Here is a 19,723-nt window from a genome sequence, read left to right as displayed (position 1 = left end):
AGAACCTGCTAAATAGTATGGATTCTTTCCATATGAAATTGCACATAAGCAAAAACTCAGACATTTTTCATGAAATTTTAATGAGATCAAATGCTTTGGCATCTTCTCTCTGTGATACAATTTTATATAGTTTCCAATAACACATTCCAAAAGGTGATATACTACACTGAATCTATTCTTAATGTGCTACTTTACACGTTATTAACATGACTATAATTTCAAATTTGTAGCAAATACAATAATCAGTTTCATAATAATGAAATTGCCTTTACATATTGTGATATTCCTAGAGAGAAAGTAAGCCAGGAAAACAGAAACAGTTGAATTTCTCTGGGTACTATATGGATACAAAGATATTAATATTGTAAAAACCCAAAGATAAGCACAAAGTTTGAAGTGCTAAAGTAAGGCCAAATAATTAATACCAATTAAAAATGGATTTTAAGAATTATACAGATTATTAAAGATCATCCAAACTGATGTCATTATTTTATACAAATGGGTTTCAGAGAACTTAGGTAGATTGCCCAATGTCACCCACCTAGTCATTACTTACAGAGGAATATCTTTTCATCACATCAGTTGTTTTAAACCAGAAAGCATCATATTACTCGTTGTTCAAAATGAAATGTTTTAGCCAAACCCATGCCAATCTTCTCTAAGAGGAGCATGGCTTGAAGCAGTCTTTTGTTATTAATCTGCAATAATAGATTTAACATTTTTTAATTTTATTTTTTGAGAGGGACAGAGTACAAGCAGGGGAGGGGCAGAGAGAGAGGAAGATACAGGATCCAAAGTAGGCTCCAAGCTCTGAGCTGTCAGCACAGAGCCCGACGTGGAGCTTGAAGTCACAAACCTTGAGATAATGACCTGAGCTGAAGTCAGTGCTTAACCAACTGAGCCACCCAGGTGCCCCTGCAATAATAGATTAAAAAATAGTCTCTATGTGTTCAGGTCTAAGTGTTTTCAGATACCTTTTCCCACTCAATCTTTCCATCGAGCCCCTGCCGAAAGTACTACTGATTAACTCTATTTTACAAAGGGACAAATCAAGGAGTGGAGCTGTAAGTAACTTGCACAAGAAAATAGAATGGCAGAGCCAGAACTTGAACCCAGAGATTTTTGACAACAAAGCTTGCGTTCTAAGTCACTATACTCAAAAACCTTTCAATTTTAAAATGTTATATAGTTTAATAGATTTTATGGTCTATTCTATTTTCATATTTTTCTTGCCTCTTTTCTATAAAATGAGCTCTGAGATAAGAAGAAAGTGATTGAATTAAAAAGCCTTTTGTCAGTAAAACATCTTTTACTGACTTCTGGTATAGTTTGGTTAATCACAGACATAAATACTATGCAAACAGTTCACAAAACAGAAAAACTACTCAAGATGGCTCTCTTGACTTATCAGTACACATGGGCTTAGCTTGTGACTGGCTATTTAGAAAATTCATCTAAGCTACTGAGATTTCTAGAATTTTAAGTGACATGGAAGCATAGCAAATCAAGAGTTTAGATCCTTCTGGGGTTATGCTGGCATCAGAATGGTGAATAGACTTCATTTCTCTGGGTCAATGCAGATTGATTGGTTGTGATTGTGTTGTGCTTGATTAGCAAAGTCTAAAATGGGCACAGAAGGGGAGGTGACATCACTAGAGTCATGTGTTTACTATTATGTATAAACCTTGTGTCAGTCATTTGGGCTTTACCCGTCTACAGCAAAACTGTAGTCCTTATGTGGTAATAGGAACTTGTCAATCTGTAGTTTGAAGGTGTTTGAAATAATTGGTGTGATAAATGTATATAGCACATGGTACAGTACCTGACCTATAATAATATATTCGATGAATACCTATTATTATTTTCATTATTTTAATTTTTTAAGAAACATTTAAGTAAGGTATAAAACTTTATTGATTTCTAACTTTTTTATTGATTTCTTACTTTTTTATTGATTTATTTCTACACTTCTTACATAACAAAAGTGTCTGCCATTCAAATTCCCTACTCTGTCCACAGAGGAGTACTAAATGTATTTTTTTTCTTGAGAACTGATGCTCCCCAGAATCTAGTGATTTATGGGACATTAAAGTAAGCCAAGCAGTTGACCAGTTTCCTCCTATAGATTCCAACCAATTGCAAGCAGACACAGAGCACCACATAACAATCTAGATACAGTATTGACTTTTTATTGGTACATGCAACAGTGGAAAACTTGGGCCTCCTACCTCCATCCCCAAATGGACTACTGCAATGGAAAAGTTCTGTCTGAGCCACAGGCAGACAGGGAGCAAAGGGAAAGGCAATGCTTTGAGGAAGACGCAAGAGAGAGCAGGAAAGAGGGAATGAGAAAAGAGAGGGAATTAGAATGAGAATTACAGAGGACCACTTTTTTACTTTCAGTCAAAGGAAATTCCACTGATTTTTGGGGCCCGGCCCAGTGGTTGCCAGCTTCCTCCATATTGCCAACAAGTAGTAAATCCCTCTATCTCTCCTTCAGGGAATGCTAAGTAGTAGAGGTATTAGTAACATTCACCTTAATATCATTCCCTTCTGGACAGTGGATGAAATGTCTCCTTCCCTTATGGAAATATGAGATGAAGGAAATGTGCTCTATCCCAAACATAGCCCACAGCCTACAACTTTAGATATCTGTATACTTACCCTAAGCCAAATCCTATTTCCTTAGTCTCTTCTCTTAATACCTCTAAATCAAATCACATGGCACAGACTACAGAATGCACACTGCAGCTGACCGAGAGTTCCAGTCTGTGTTCATGCATCACTGCTGACTCCGCTTCCCATAAATCCACAAAGAGCTTTTCACCACGGACTTTGGGAGCCTAGTCCTCCTTCTGTTGCTGTTTTTGCCTTTATTACTCTAACCCCTCTCCTTATGCACCACCCCCTCCTCAAGCATTCAAATCACCGAACTTTTATTGCACTCCCCATTACACACTTGGGTGGAGAATGGGTACTTTTCTTTACTTGAGTCAAACACGTGTATTTAAATAACACATGTAATAAGATCTTCAGAGGATATTAGAGGATGTCTCCCTGTAGGAATTCTTACTAATTTGGATGTTTTTTTCGCAAAATTTTATATTTTAGAGAGTGATTGTAGTGACATAGCTAAACCTCTGAGTTTTGTTCAATGGTTTTATTTACAGAAGGCTGAAACTGGCACTTTGTCATTACAGATTCACATTCGAAATAGGCTGAGCAAGCTGTAGCGTTATGTGCTTTGACGTCACAGTTGTCAATGCACTGCAGGTAAATTATAGAGTGAACGGCAGGCTTAACTAAAAACTTTCTTTTTTTTTTTTGCTTTCTCCCCAGGAAGTGATAGTCTTATCTTAATGGTTCAGAAATTATTTATTTGCTCCTATTAATGTAAATAAATCTACGTCTTCATTTCTTAGCTTATCACAATGAAATTAAAACTCAGCTTTTTTTTTTTAATTTTTTTTTAACGTTTATTTATTTTTGAGACAGAGAGAGACAGAGCATGAACAGGGGAGGGGCAGAGAGAGAGGGAGACACAGAATCCGAAACAGGCTCCAGGCTCTGAGTTGTCAGCACAGAGCCCACGCAGGGCTCCAACTCACGGACCGTGAGATCATGACCTGAGCCAAAGTCGGACGCTTAACCGACCAAGCCACCCAGGTGCCCCAAAACTCAGCTTTTAATAAAAACCAAAACTCTTAGCTTTAAATGAAGAGCATTTTTCCAATATTAAAAATGCTCAGTGCCTAATGAACCAATGTTTTATTAAAACAAAACAAAAAAATAAAACAAACTGGGAACATATACTCTCTTATGTAGAATCTAAAATCTCCTTAAAGGGTGGTTAATTCTTATCTTCAGTCTGATGAGGGAAAAGCTAGTAGGACAATGTGGGCAAGTATGGTGCTGTTTGAAAACCAGATTTTTAAATTTGGAGGAAAGATTTACATTTTCTCATGTATGATTGTTTAGGTGAGAGGGGGCTGGTGAAATCTGTATGACAGACATACTGACATACTAACACAAGTTTAAGTTTAATTTAAATATAAAACCGGTGGGGCATCTAGGTGGCTCAGTGTCCTTTAAGCCTCTGATTCTTGATTTCCACTCAGGTCGTGATCTCATGGTTTGTGAGTTCAAGCTCCGTGTCAGGCTCTGTGCTAAGAGTGTGAGACTGCTTGGGACTCTCTCTCTCTCTCTCTCTCTGCCCCTGCCCTGCTCGTGCTCTCTTTCTCTCTCTCTCCCTCAAAATAAATAAATAAACTTTAAAAAAATACATAAAAGGGAATAAAATGGAAATGTACTTTCATTTGCCTGATTATTATATAAGAATGTCAAATAATTCAAATGGATCTATATTTTTAAAAATAAGGTTTTCTTTGTCAAATCTGCCAATGCAATTTATAACATATGCTGTAACTAACAATTCATGAATCAAAGTGGTGATCTAATCTAATAATTAGTGATGCTTATAAATATTCAATGGGAACACTAATTTTGCTAATTGGAAAAAGCAAAAGGTTATATTTTATGACAAGATATAAGAGTTGACTAAGTTTTAGAAATTTATATTTTAGAAATTTTAGAAATTTATAAATATAAATTTATATTTTATAGAAAAATAATTTATATTTTTGTAAACTGAGAAATTTATATATCAAAACCTATATATATATTTTATATATAGGTTTTGAGCTATAGGTAACAATATCCAACAAAAAAGCTTAAGCAATAAAGATTATTATTCTCGAATAAAAAAAAATGCATATACAAGGAGGTACAGGGTCAGTCCAGAAGCTTAAAAATACACATCCTCTAAATAGTTTTTTCTGTAATTCTTTTGACTTTTTTTTCTTTTTTCAGTTGCAAACTGGCTACAGAAGCTCAAAGCATTGCATCCTCACATATCAATATCTAAAATTAGGGACAAAACTGGGCCCCTTTTATGCATCTTTCTATTTTCCCCCCCAGGGTACAAAATTAAAAACCCAGAATGCATTTCTGCTACTCCTATTGGCCAGATCTAGACTGTGCCCTCCATCCTTTCCTTCGAGGAAACCAGGAAAACAACTGTTATGCAAACAGGCTCTCAGAAAGGAAATGGGTGTCAGGTTTATGCAAACTATGGGGTCCACCAGAGGTAAGCTATGGTAGTTATGAATGTAGTCTGGTCAGACTTCCTGGGTTTGAATCTGGCTCATCCATTTCTAACCTGTGTGATCTTGAGTAATTATTTAACTTCCTGGAATTTCAATTTCCTCACCTATATAAAATGGGGATAAAATATTATCTCTTTCAATTAATAGAACTATTACTTACAAAATATTTGGTGATAATTTATGTAGTAAAATCTACTCTACTAAAATTTTGTATCTCTTTAAGTGACTCTTTAGAGAATTAGAAAACGAAGTACACTAATTTTTTAGAAATGCAAAATACATTAAAATAGCAAGTGAAATTATATTGGTTGGTACTTAATGGTCTCCATAACTGATTAATAGCTGTGTTAGACTCAGGAAACTCCAAGGCATTTGCTCTGTCATCCCCCACCCCTTATAACAACAGAATCTGGATATAGGACCAACTGACTTAGTCTCCACTTGGCCTATGAGTACAAAGAAAATACATACTCATTCAGTGTCCCTGAGTCAGAAGCTAGAATCCTGCCCCAATTTCCCAATTTCATATGATGTGTGTGTGTGTGTGTGTGTGTGTGTGTGTGTGTGTATGCGCCCGCGACATACAACATGCAATATTACAGATCTTCCTTCCTTTTATATTGAAATAATTCCACTCCAACACTGGAACAAAAAGCAAATAATTAAAGTAGAGAGATTAATTCAGCAGGGAAAGAATCCTAGTGTGGGTGTTGGTAGTTATCAAATAATAATTATTTGTTGAGGACCAGCTGTGAGATGTTACAAAGAAGTATAAATTGACTTCTGCCCCCAAATTGCACCTGGTCTAGTTGAAGATTCAAATTTGATATGCAACTAAATCAATGTAGTGCTAAATGCTATTGTGCTGAATCTGGTTGCAGGAAGTTCGAGGAGGCAGAGATTAGGGTGAACTAGAAGCGCTGTACAGGAGGAGGTGAGGGAGCTCCAACTCTTTCTCAGGTGGGAAAGACGAAAAGATCAAAGGCCCCAGAGCATGGTTAAGGATGGTTGGGTTCATTGGCTAGGTGGAGAAATAAAGTGGAATGTTTATTTTGAGAAAGGCTGGATTGAATTAATTTTTACTGAGTGCCTACTATATGCCAAGACAGTGTTAGGTAATAAAGATGAAGGATCCAGTTGGAAATGGTCCCTCCTATCCTCAAGCAGGTAGACTGAATGGCTGTGTTGGAGTAAAGGAGGAGGGAGGAGGTAGATAAAAACATTTCAAGGGGATTAGTGAGTAAGTCCTATCATTGCTTATTTATTGATATTTATGAATTAAGAGTCCTCTAAAATAGTTATACAACATATGTGTTACATTTATATACTTTCCCCTAATATACAGTAAAATAGACTAATCAGAGCAAATATACTTTGAAAGAGCATCATAATAAAACCCACGTAATAATTGGCTTAGTTTATGTTTATTTTCCATTAGAATATCTATCATATTAATAATAAATGTCAATATGCTAATGAACATTTTTTTGTACATCACCATGTGCTAAGCACTCTCAAAAGTGATTTAGGGGTACCTGGGTGGTTCAGTGGGTTAAGCGTCCGACTTCAGCTCAGGCCATGACCTCATGGTTCGTGAGTTCGAGCCCCACATGTACAGAGCCTGCTTGGGATTCTCTTTCTCCCTCTCTCTCTGCCCCTCCCCACTTGTGTTACATGCGCTCTCTCTCGCTCTCTCTCTCTCTCTCTCTCTCTCAAAATAAATAAATAAACTTACAAAAAAGTGATCTAAACTTATTATTTTAACTTTGCAAGAATTTTATGGAGTAGGAATTCCAGTACTTTTAATTAATTGATAAGGAAACTGAGGTTCGGCAATGTTATATAACTCACCTAAGGTGACAGAGCTGGTAAACAGTAGAACCAGTGTGTGAACAGTCTGGTTCCAGAGACTGTCCTTTTAACCACTACTCTGTTTTTGAGCTACAAAATTTATTTTTTCAAGTTCATTTTCTTATTTAAGTAATCTCTACACGGAACATGAAGCTTGAACTATGACCTTGAGATCAAGAGTTGCATGCTCCTCCTATTGAGACAGCCATGTGTCCCGGATCTATAAATTTAAAATGAACACACAATCCAAGTATTGCATCTTTTCTGATATGTAGTTCATCCTGAAATTTTAGAGAACACAGTTAATACATGACTGTTTTTCAATAATGTTTTTTTCATTTGTTTAACTAAAATTTGTTTTTTTAATTTCACATTTTAAGATGTTTTATAAGTATGTCTATAACTTGTGTCCAAAATCTTATTTTCAAAGTGAGTATATATCAAAGTATATTGCAGTTTTTGCCTTCATTGGGTGATATCAAGGATAACAGAATCAATTTTACTGTAAATACAATGTGTGAAGAAAGATGTTCAACATCAATGCTCCAGTCATTCAGCCTGACATTTCTTTGTGAAGTGGGCAGAAAATTAAATTGCCTCAAATTAGAGAAGAAAATCACACACCATGAAGAGTAACATGTCCAATGACAGTTGAGGTCATGCTTCCACTGAAGTGTGTGTGAATTTTACCATATGAGTTTCATTGATGGTAATGGGAATTGTGCAATTGCCCTTCTTAATGTGCTCTGAATCATTACCCCTTAACATCCCCAAAATATCAAAAATTTCCTGGCATTTTATGTTGGTTTTATAGTATGACATTGTTATTATATATTTGTTTGAAAAACTGAATTTGACCTCTTAAGTTTTGTTAGTTTTAATTTTTAAGCTATTCTCATCTAACCACCCCTACCCCCAAGCAATGTTCTGATATTCTAGATCTTGACTCTTTTGAACTCCTCTAGGTTTTAAAGTGAGCACTAAACATTGGAATACATTAGTCATTATTTTCACTATACAAATTTTCACAGCAAATATTTTTTGAGACCTATTTGAGACCCCAGTGTACTCTGCTGGGGTACTTAGTAAAAAAGAAGATAAATTAGATGCCTTGATTTAAGCAGTTACTAGTCTAGTATACAAGGTAAGAAATGTATGGCAAGTCTAGGCAATAACTAAGTCAATATATTGCCTTCATGAAAATTAATAAAAGGGCTTTGTACTTGGGATAGAAATTGGTGAATGCTCAAGGTCTAATAAGATTAGAGAATTTGGATTTCACCTCTAACTTGCCCTTTGGTGGGAGGAAGAGGGAAAAGGTAAATAAAGGTGGCCTTTGCAAACTCAGTAAGTTTCAATACCACTCACTATGAGCAAGGAAGCACAACGTTAACTGGAAAAAATACACGTAAAGCAAGTAACAAGACTGCCTGGCATGTGGTAGGTGCTTGATTATGAATTGCCTTGGGAATTTAGGAGGAAGGAGAAATCTCTTTGAACCAGAGATAGAGGTAATTTCATTAAGGCATCATAAGTTAGGATGTTAAGATATGAGGGAAAGACATTTCAAGTCAAGGAAGCAGAATAATAAGGAATGAAGGCAGGAAAACAAGTAAAGTTCAAGAACAGATCTTGAATGGGAATACAGTATTACCACTGGGGGTTTAGAAATGGGTGCAGGCATTTTTGGTTGTCACAATGATGAAGAGGTGCCATTGGAGTTTTCTGTGCTAAAGTCAAGGATTCTATAATCAGTGTCATCACACGGAAAAATGTCACCCCTCCAAAAATGCTAAAAGCACTCTAGTTGAGAAAAAACTGGAGGATACAGTTTACAAAAGGAAGCAGTGATAAAGGAAGTTGGAAAAGTGGGCTCCAATATCACACTGGACATCAAATGCCATGAAAATAAATGTGTCTTAATAGGCAATGGGAAGTCTTTGAAAATTTTGGAATTGAAGAATGATATGATCAATCTTTGACAGTGTTGAGAATGAGTATTATGATTCAACAAAATAAATTCAGTATTCCTTGGCAAGGTGATTGAGTTGGGGGAAAACTGGCAATGGGGAGGTAGGGAGACCAGTCAGGAGGACTTTATAGACAGAACAGATAGGAGAGAAATGATGGCAATGTCAATTTCTCCATGGAAGGAGGCTGGGACTCCAATACTTTATTTATATTCTTTTCTTCTGTAGGAAAACTCTTTTCTCTTTTCCTTGGAAATCATTAGCTAGTGAAACTTTCAAGTTTTTCTGAGGGTTTAATGCCTGGGAAAAGTAGAAAATTCTATCTAATCTTTCAAAGCCAGAATTTCTTCTACCCCAGTCTTCAGTCTGTCACAGTAACATTGCCTTGGGGGAGATAGTGGGAAAGCAAGCATCAGAAATGTAATTTCAGCAGCACACCTCACCCTGATTATCAGTAAAAAGCAAGCACACTGAACTGCTTCTCTGGGTCTACCTACCTGAGGTTGTCCGTCAAAACTGACAACACTCCAGTTCATGATTATGAGCCGCTAGCCCAGAAATACTAGGAAGTGATAGAATGGCAAGCACACATACACGCACACATATGCAAACATGCATGTACCCACACACCTACTCTTGTTACACCTGTTTTCCCCTAGAGCAAAATATAGGGAGGTAGCCAATTTATGATCTTGAGAACATTCATAGATCTTATATTTCTTCTTTTATTTATCTTTAGGTAAAAACCCAAATAGATGAAGACTGTTTTTTTTTTTTTTCCTGAGCTTGCTTTAAAGCAAGAGCTGGAAATGATGGACACACATGGGCAACCACACTGGCCAGCTCTGTATAGAGGACACTGATGGCTATGCAGAGAGCATGCTGTCAGAACCAGTAACATAGCCATTTCGCGTTCTTGAAAATGCTGTTGTGTAACTTCTCAGATGGGTGTCTGTAAAAATCACTTGATGTGTGTCATGTTAAACACACTCAGCAATTAATTGCTGTCCAACTATGTAAATCACAATGTTCAATAGGTTAATTCACATTGTTTCAAAAAGGATTTGCTATTTTCTCTTTTCACTCTGCTAACTTTTAGGTCCCCACTTACTTTTGTGTGGCCTTTTGTCCTTTATAGAATTCTGTAGTCTCTACTTACTATTTTCCTTCTCAATTAAAGAAAGGCTGTTCTACATCAAAAGTTGCAGACTCAAATCGACAAACTTAAGATAACAGGTCACAGAGGAGGCTGTAGTATACTAGGCAGAGCATGCCTAACTAAAAATATTCACAATTTAACAATCTCCATTCTGGACACACACCATGTATGTGCTGACTGTACTGGGCCCACAGATTGCAAGCTTGAGATCCCAGACCATAATGCTTCCTTCAGTCCGTTACCTCTTAGGGAGACTCTCCACAGCACAGTCAATGGAGGGTTCTCTTTGTTGGTTATACATAGTGTCCCCTGATGCTGGAACTTCTAAACTTCTTTTGTAAATTGTGGGGGTGATATGGTTCTTGTTTCAATAGGAAGGAAGCATATGCCAGTGTCCGTGGTACTTTTTACAAAGAACTGGGCTTTGTTCTGGATTCTGAATGGGCTTCCTTGTCTGTCAGATAACCAAAGGGAAAGAAAGGATAAGGAGTAGAGACTGGGGAAACTTCTTGGATATCAGCTGGCTGTCAACTTGCTGGCAGCTTACACAAACCCACAACAATAGCCAATGTGCTAGAAAGAAATTTACAGCCATGGGCAGAGTATGGTAACCATAATCTTGAGCACATACATTATTTTCTGATAAACTTATTCCCTGAAGCACAGTGATATTTCCCTTAATTAATTTTAGTTCCATATCTAGCCATTTGTTAAACTCATTCTGCAATTAGTTGGTGTAGGAAAATCTTCTACAGGTTAATTACGTGTTGTATAAAAGAGGATTTTCTATGTCCCATTTTCTCTGGGTTGCCTGTTAGATACCCATTTATTTTACCAGTCATTTATTATTTTATAAACTATTATTAAGTGCCTACTCATTCTTTACATAAAGAAAAAGTAAATAAAACCCACCCTGCCACTCATTCCCAGTATTAAGAATAATCTCTGACTTTGATAAACGAGGCTCAAAACCAAAGAGCTGTTTACTAAAGAGTAATAAGAATAGGATTGTGCCCACTTGTTGCTGCACCACATAAAGAAAATATATATTAAAATCTTACCATGTGCCAGGTACTCCTGTATCTCTCATAAACTGCATAGTAATTCTCTTAACAACTTTTAGGCATAGTTTCTTAATACAGGTGAACAAAATTTGTAACAGAGAAGTTATATAACTTCCGCAATTTCACAAAACTGCAAAGAAAAGACTCAAGACTAAAACACCGACCCCTCTGGTTCTACAGAACACTGTTCAATTTCAAAATATCCATAAATTATGGATTCTCTCATTAACTAGTTTTGTGTTTCCAAAGCCAGGCAACTGGTCTGATCGACTTTGTCTTCCATGAAATTGCTGGTTGTAGTGTTATGACAGGTGCTCTTGTATTATTTTATTTCCATGTACCCATGCCATCAGCGTGGGTAACTGGAAATGGAATCAACAGCAAGAAGGCTCTGACTGCTTCTCACTCAACTGAAGGGTTGCTAAACACACAGAAAATGGTACCCTCAAAATTTGAGCATTTTGGGTTACTTGCTTATTGAAAAACAACCTTGGTATTAAAGACATTCTTTCTGCAAGAATAGAATAATTGAAGATATATTCAGAGATGAGCAATCCTGGAAAGATAAAACCTAAGAATACACAAAAGCTCACCAAGATCAGAGACCCTGGGATTCAGAGCATCTGTATGGGCGTACTGCAGGAGGAGGCATATATAAGTACAATTCAGTGTGTCAGAGGTTGGTTCAGGTAGGGAGCTGCTTATGCACAGAAGTTCTGGAAGTGCCTCTCTGGGAGGGAAATGAATGGAATAAATGAGATACAGAAGTTCTAAGTACACATTTTTGGTCAACTACTCTTCTTTTAAAACAATTTGTTAGTATCTCATTACCTGACTTCATTCCCTCAGACAATTTCTGAACAGTGAAGTGAATTCACAAACTTAAAATAACTGAAGAAAATCTTGCTTTATATCTACATGAATAAAATGAAATAAATTCTTGCATTCTTGAAAACTGTTCATCATCCTTCATCTGAAAATGTTAGCCATCTGCTTTAATTTTGTAAACAACCTCATCTAAAAGTCAAAGATTAAATTATATTTCATTCCTGTTACTTTTCCTTCCCTAGAACATGAATATAAAATACAATATTTGTTTTCAACAATTCTTTAAGGAGAGCTAACTGAGATCACGGAGCTAGCTTAAGAATTTCTTTACTGGGTCCTGATTACTATAATTCTATAATAAAAGTAAACACAATTCAAGAAATCCTAGACTTCACTTATAATCTAGTAGGGCTTATTTGATGATACATCAAATGTAATTAGTTACTATCTAATATCACTATATCTACAGGAGATTGAAAAATAATGTTTCATAATGATGAAGTCATCACTATAAAATCCTCTGTGCCTTCTGAATCTTCAAACATTGGATTATATTTAAAATAGCTTGAATTGTGACTGTTATTTATGACTTTCTAGCTTCTGGTTTTAGCAGAGATTCTAAGAGGTAAATACAAGCATCTGACACGTACACAGGCAGCCATACGAGAGAACAGGAAAGAGGTTACTTAGGAACTCGGTACATTCGAATCTTACGACCAATTTTGTATTTTCTCTAAAACTCTATAATGTAGAAAATGCCTAATGAACCAATGATGCAGACAAATTTTTATGGTATAATTTCAGGAGAGAGATTGTGTGAAACACAGGTGCATATATAAACCAAAATTATAAATTCTGAAGAGAGGCCGTGTCATTTCAGTTTACTGCTGTACCCAGGCTTAATACCCTGAATGACACAGAATAAGGATTCAGTTAATATTTAGTATTTAGTGGTGATGAATACATGATTTAACTGATGCTGGAGAATGGGAATCTAAGTACTTCTCAGAGTTTTGGATTCATGCTTTTTATAGAGACAAGATGCCTCTGTGTTTAGAGCTCAATTATTCCTTCCAACACTACTATTTTGACTAAATATTTCAAAACAAAGTGCTAAGAGAAGATCCTTTGACCTAAAACCCATTTAAACTCTATTCTAATTGGTAGGCTCTAGAATCTGGAAAAAAAATCCATTTCAATTATTTTCTTAAACATGGCACCTGCAACATATATTTGAAATACAATGTACCCTAATTTCCCCTAAAATGCAATTCAAAGTTCAGTTTATTTAAAAATATAATGTCTGCTTTCTTAATAAAGTGGATGCTTGATTCTCCCAGTCTGATATTTCATTTATCGAGCAAAGGAACATCAGGCATGATATTCACTATTAACCTTCCCTAACTAAGACCTAGCCCAAATGAACAACAATACAGTTTCTAGAACAAGGTTCTGGCATGAATAAGAAGGCTGATATATAACTGTGAATTGAGGAGTACATGAATAGTATAGAAAAAAGCTGTTTAAAACAATATAATGTGGCTTATAATTTCAATAACAATATATAAAATATATAATATATATATGAATGACAAATGAATAAAAGCAAGCTATGAGTCCAGCTGAATGAACACAATATCTGATTTACTTAAGGCTACAAGAATCAAAGCCGACAGAGAGATATTCTGGCAGACCACTTCCCATTCTCACTATATGTTTTTTAATGTTTGACTTTAGGATTTCAGATCATTTTAGATTTAATTGGACCATAGGAATTCTCTTTATGCATACTATATGGTTTTATTACTCTTATTATCATGAAGTAACTACAATAAAAACAAACCGGCTTTAGTGCCTATAAATGTCCTTCATAAATATCTATATGCATCCATCTATCTATCTATCTCTTTCTCTACCTAATTATTGTTGTTATGTTTGGAATACATTAAATTGACCTATATGAAATGATTCCATTTAAGGCTGAATGAAGTAAACACAATATTATAAAGTGGCTACACCAAGAATCTTACCAATGAGTATAAGATGTTCCAGGAGAGCAGCAGGAAATTATTCTATCACTGTGACCAACTCCTGATAACATCTGGATTGAATTTTTCTCAATTACTACTTTATCTATAAAGTGAGATTCTGGATACCAAATTAAGCACTTGATCAAATGCTGTTGCACATCCAAAATTGTTTTCTGGGGAAATGAGGCTGCCTATTGACACCCTTGTTTTGAGGTGAACTAGTCCTCTATAAAGTGTCTTCAGTTTCATGCTTGCCAAGCATGGCAGTTGCTCATCTGGTTTCCAAAGCATGTACCTTATCTTCTGTGAGCAAAATGAAGGCCAAACCTTCTAGACTTTCATTATGTAGTACAATCCAGAATCTCTGCTCTTCAATTTCTAATTCTTCAAGTCAGAGAAGTGATTTTTAGGGAGCATTATCTAAGAGGCACACAGTCCCAGAAGCACTCAAAAATTTATTATCAGATAAACTTGGATCACATTTGCTTAGCCATTCAGAATTTAACTACATAGAGCTGCATTCTAATGTGATAGCTTCAGTTTGTTTCCAATGGTTACTACAAGAAAAAAAAAAGTTTCAAATCTAGAAATGTATTTGCTATAATTACTCAGTATCTGATATGGAAATAGGTAAAATAAATATATCACTATATTGTTACTATCATATACATAAATACGTAATATAGGATTAATTAATTTTATTCGATAACTTGAAAATTATCTCTAGGAGGTTAGTATATTATTATGTTACCAATGTGAATTCTGTGAGTAGTATTTTTTTTTAATCTTATGCCTCTTCCCCTAACTCAGATGGTTAGAATGTTCCATACTCATTGTATCAAGTAGTTACCGACATTAGAAATAAGATTTAGTTATTAGATTTTGAGTTTCAAAACCCAAAAGATATGGAAGATTGCACAATGAGTAAAAGAAATTGTTCTTCCTATCTCAGCTCCCTCTCCAGGGCAAAATTTCAAAGGGCTAGGAAGAGAAAGAAAAGTAGACACAAAAAAGATGAATCTAAATGTTTTTGACATCATTGAGAAAGGGTGCTTGCTTTACGGATGCCCACAGAACAAGCCCCATTGTTGGGAGAGAATGACAAAATTTTCAGATGAATTGAGGATCTCTAAAAGCAAGATCTGATGGGGCATGTGGGCTGAGAGCAGCTCACAGAGTTCTCCTTAGCCTAAAGCAGTACAGGGAAAGCAAAATTCCTCCAGTGAAAAATTCACAGAGAGCCTGCAGGCTTAATGCGTCCTTGCCATGAGGACAAGGAGGCTGCAGTGACAACCTGCAGGGACCAGTGACCACAGACCAGACAGAAAGAAGGAAGTCTCTGTGGGTACCGACAGGGATAGCTGATGACACTAAGGGCCAGATGGCCCCCCACCTGGCATTTTGTAGACATAGTCCTGGAGGAGAGTCGGTTAGGGCTGATTGAGATTGAGTTTCTGCCACTTGATGGAACTGGGGCCCCAAATACAAATTAAATTCAGCTAGAACAAAATGCAGAAAACTGGGTTTCTTGCATACTTGAATACCTGTGCTTATACACTGAGATTTCTCTCTGCTGTGTGTCTACAAATGACATATAGGCCAATTCCTATTGATCAAATATTGCATTCTAACTACTGTATTTACATAATATACCTAATTATTTTAGTTACCTACTACTCTGTTTCTTAACTAAACTACACATCATAATTACTTTATTCATAGATTACCCTTCATTCCACAATCATGGTATATATTAAAATCTACTATGAGAATATTTGTCTACTCTATCCTATGTTTCCTTTCTGTTTTTTTTTTTTTTTTTTTTTTTCTTATCCTCCCCTTAAGCTTGTCAACAATGATGGCGAATTTTTACTGGAAATAATGTATTCTTTTTCTATATGATAACAGTAGTTTATCAATCTCAAAAGTATATTCAGTTAATGGCCTTCCCTTCTCTTACTGTTCGTGTGTCTCTTTATTTTGGTTTTAGTCACTATACTTCTCAAGTCTGTAGTTATATTGTAATTGATTCTGATCAACATTTCAGCCTTCCCAGTCCACTCTTAGACCTATATCTTAACATTTTTTATCTGATTAGACCAGATACCACATGGCTGCAGATTCTAAATTCTGAACCCTAATTTTCCTTAATATAGTGCAGAGTACCTTAATGGTGCAGCCAACTCTGCTGGGGGCAGGGGGGCGGGCCTAAGAAAACATATCCATTGCCCAAATACTCAAACAAACAAACATATGGCAGTGGAAAGGAAAGAGGGGAAGAGCAGAGGATGGGCTGCAATGAGGCTGGCTACTCATACATACAATGGTTATATATGCCAGAAGAAATTATAGTTCAGTTTAGTGGTTTAGATCCATTTAAAAATTATATAACAATAATTATTATTATCATTATAAATTATTATTAATGTTCAAACTGAGTTTTGATTAGTCCTAAATTGCATGAATGCATACTTAATTTTTAAGTAAGTTTCTTCATTTATTATAACCATCATTACATTATGCATTATACTATTTGCTATAAAAATGATGAGATAATTTCCTTACTTTGTATCTAGTTACTTTTAAATTTTAAGAAACATTGGCTTTCTAAAGCATAATGCAAACGAGAAGGAATGAGAGGGTTAGCTAGTCTAAAATTTATTTTTTCTATTCTACACATAAATTTTAATATTTGCAAGATAAATTATTCATGTTTCCCCCTACAGATTAGATGTGAATAGTTTTCTACCATGCAAATATATCACATTCCTTTAAAAAAAAATAGTCTGTCAGTCCTGTGAGTCTTGAATAGAAGACAATGTGTCCTCTGACATCTACTAATGGACAATGATCACAGACTAGTGCAGGTGGGAAATGCTATTTCAGGGTAATAGCTCACACCTGGAAAGGTCTATTTTTTCTCTAAGATCTTTTTACACAGCAGTGAAAATAAACTAATTAGGTCAAAGCGTCACATTGGGACCCATGAGCTTTCATGGTCTCTCTCTGTTTTATCCCCACAAGAGGCAACTGTCCAAAGGCAAATAAGCAATAAATTCCAGCCAGAACAGGAGCTCTTGATTCAACCATTTCTCCTTTTAGTGTAGCCGCCACTGTGTTTCATTGCATTTGAATTCATGCATTTTTCACAAGGGAGAGAATAGGTATAGAGGAATAAAGAAGATGAGAGAAAGAAAAGAGAAATCAGGAAGCAATGGTGATTTCTACAACTATAGCCTCTGTTCAGAATCAAGGACCATGAGACCCTGCTTAGGAGAGAAGGTTTTCACAACCAGGGCTCAGGAGCTAGATTCTTTGGCTGCCCCAGGCATCTATGGAAACTATGCTCAAGGCAATGGGAAGTCCAGACAAGGACACACCTGCTTTTATTCCTTTGATAATTTCACCCACAGAACAAAAGGGAGGAAAAAAAAAAAAAAAAAAAAAAAAAAAAAGACCAGCAAGGACTTATCATCTTTCCTCTGGTAGATCCTTTCTGTGGTTTAGTCAGACTCTCCCTGGAGGCTCGGCCTCACAACCACCTACCCTTAGAATAGAGCTGGGGGATCTGAGAGAGTTAAGACATCCAATAGTATTGGACTAATTTTTACATGTTTCACCAGTGCTTCTTAATGCAATGAAGCAAGTTAGGCTTTGATTCATTGAGGTCCCTTAACAAAATCTTTTCTGGCTATTATTTCCCATACTTATAATTTAGGCACTTAAATTTTCCATTCACTTAACAGGTGGGTTATTGATCATCTATGGCACACATACACTGTATAAAATGTAAGGAGATGCAAGATTGTAAGATGATTGTAAGATGTAAGATTGTAAATGTAAGATTTAAGACATTCTATGCCCTCAATAGTGAGTAAATGGTAGGACACACACTTACCCTACATTTAACACAGGCTTAAAAATACATTTCTTTAAAAAACATTAAGTTAATAAAACAAAATTTTAAAATTAGATAGTCAATCTCATCACTCACTCTAACATGTCTTATATTCATGCTTCTTTACATATTTTACCTGTTTACAAAAACTATGCTCTTATATTTTAAACTTGTTATACTGTATAATTTCACATTTGCTCATGTGCTTAATACTGACCTTATTTTTGATGATTGTAAAAGTGCCATCATTCTTCTATTGTTTAGAAGTAGGTTAACTGGTTTTTATTAATCATCATTTCATTCAATAGTCATTTATTGAGCACTTAGTACATGTCAGGCAATAGTGCTGATTGTCAGGGATACATTGTGGTTTCTACTCCTAAGGAATAATCTAAGTAGGAGACAGACTTATAAACAAAGGATTAAGTACAGTGAGATGTGTGCTCATAGAACTCCAAGTAAACCACAAGGAGTTTACTTAGGACTAAGAAGACCAAATAATAGCCTATTTGATATAGTTCAAACCAATATAATGTATATGGAGCCCCTGATGATAGGAGACAGGCAGGGCTTGAGAGAAGACGTAATATTTGGGCAGAATTCTGAAAGAAGCTTTGGATTCATACAGTACATGGGCAAGGAGGGCAGTACTGCTCCACCTTTGTCTATTTTACTTCAACTAGTGTCATGATATCCTCTCAGCATTAACAATGACTCATCCCTGTAATCACACTCAATAAGTGGTCCCCACTCCCAATGAGGAAATGCGAACATCTCTAGGAAGGGGGAGGAAAACATTTTAATTTGAAGAAGCCTCTAGATGATAGTGATCACTATCCCCTCCTCTTCCTACCCAAATCCCCTTTCTACTATCTGAAAAGTCACAGCTAGAGGTGGGAGACCTACTCATCCAGTGTGATTGAAGCCCGGAGCAGCAACATGGGGAGTGGTAGGAGACTGAAGTGGAAACACAGGTAGGATTCAGACTGGGAAGGGCAATGAGAGTCAGGTTAGGAGGTTTGGCCTTGCAATTGATGGGGGACCATAAATGGTTTTGAAGTAGCATAGTGCAATGATTACATTTGTACTTGGAAGAGGACTGACAAGGAAGGGATTGCATATGAGACAAATAACTCTCCAACAGAGAGACAATGATGTTCAAGCTAAGGCAAGCGTAGAGGTGTTTTCCTTTGTTAAAATGATCAGGAATGGTGTTGCTTGGAAAAAAGTTATGACTATTTTCATTTCTCTTAAAATATATTTTCAATTTACTTACTTCAAGTGCTGTGAGTATAACACACATATATGTATGTGTACAATACACACATATAAAAGGTATGAATAGTACTCCATTTTATGACACGCCTCTCTAAAACCGAGTATTACCCATGCCATACTAGCCAAATAAGCCCACTGATATGATATATACACTGATAGGACTCTTTCTTAGGTTATCAAGAAAAATGTAGTGTCTATGTCAATAGTTCTAATGTACATATATAGTTGCAAACACATCTGAAAATGCAGTATGCAATTCTTGGCAGTCTTTATAGAGTCATTAGTATACCAGGATATATCTTGGAGGAGCTATCAGGATGAGTGAAGTATGAAAATACCTTCTCACCTGGTAACTGCTTGGAAAAAATCCTGGTATTTATACTGGGGGACAAAATACTAAAGGAACAAGTATAGACTATCTTCAAATATTTGAGGGTCTGTCAGAGTGAAAATGTTAATATTTGGTTGATTCATAAGACA

At 35.9% G+C, this 19,723-nt stretch overlaps 1 protein-coding gene across 1 annotated transcript in view; it reads right to left on the bottom strand.

Annotated features, from left to right (window-relative positions):
- The window catches only part of KCND2 (potassium voltage-gated channel subfamily D member 2), a 490,950-nt gene that overhangs the window by 287,123 nt on the left and 184,104 nt on the right, over positions 1-19,723 (bottom strand). The gene's annotated exons all lie outside the window — the stretch shown is intronic.

The sequence above is a fragment of the Leopardus geoffroyi genome, chromosome A2 (assembly GCF_018350155.1).
Source record: "Leopardus geoffroyi isolate Oge1 chromosome A2, O.geoffroyi_Oge1_pat1.0, whole genome shotgun sequence".
Taxonomy (NCBI): Eukaryota; Metazoa; Chordata; class Mammalia; order Carnivora; family Felidae; genus Leopardus; species Leopardus geoffroyi.
This window is presented reverse-complemented; position numbering and strand designations above follow the sequence as displayed.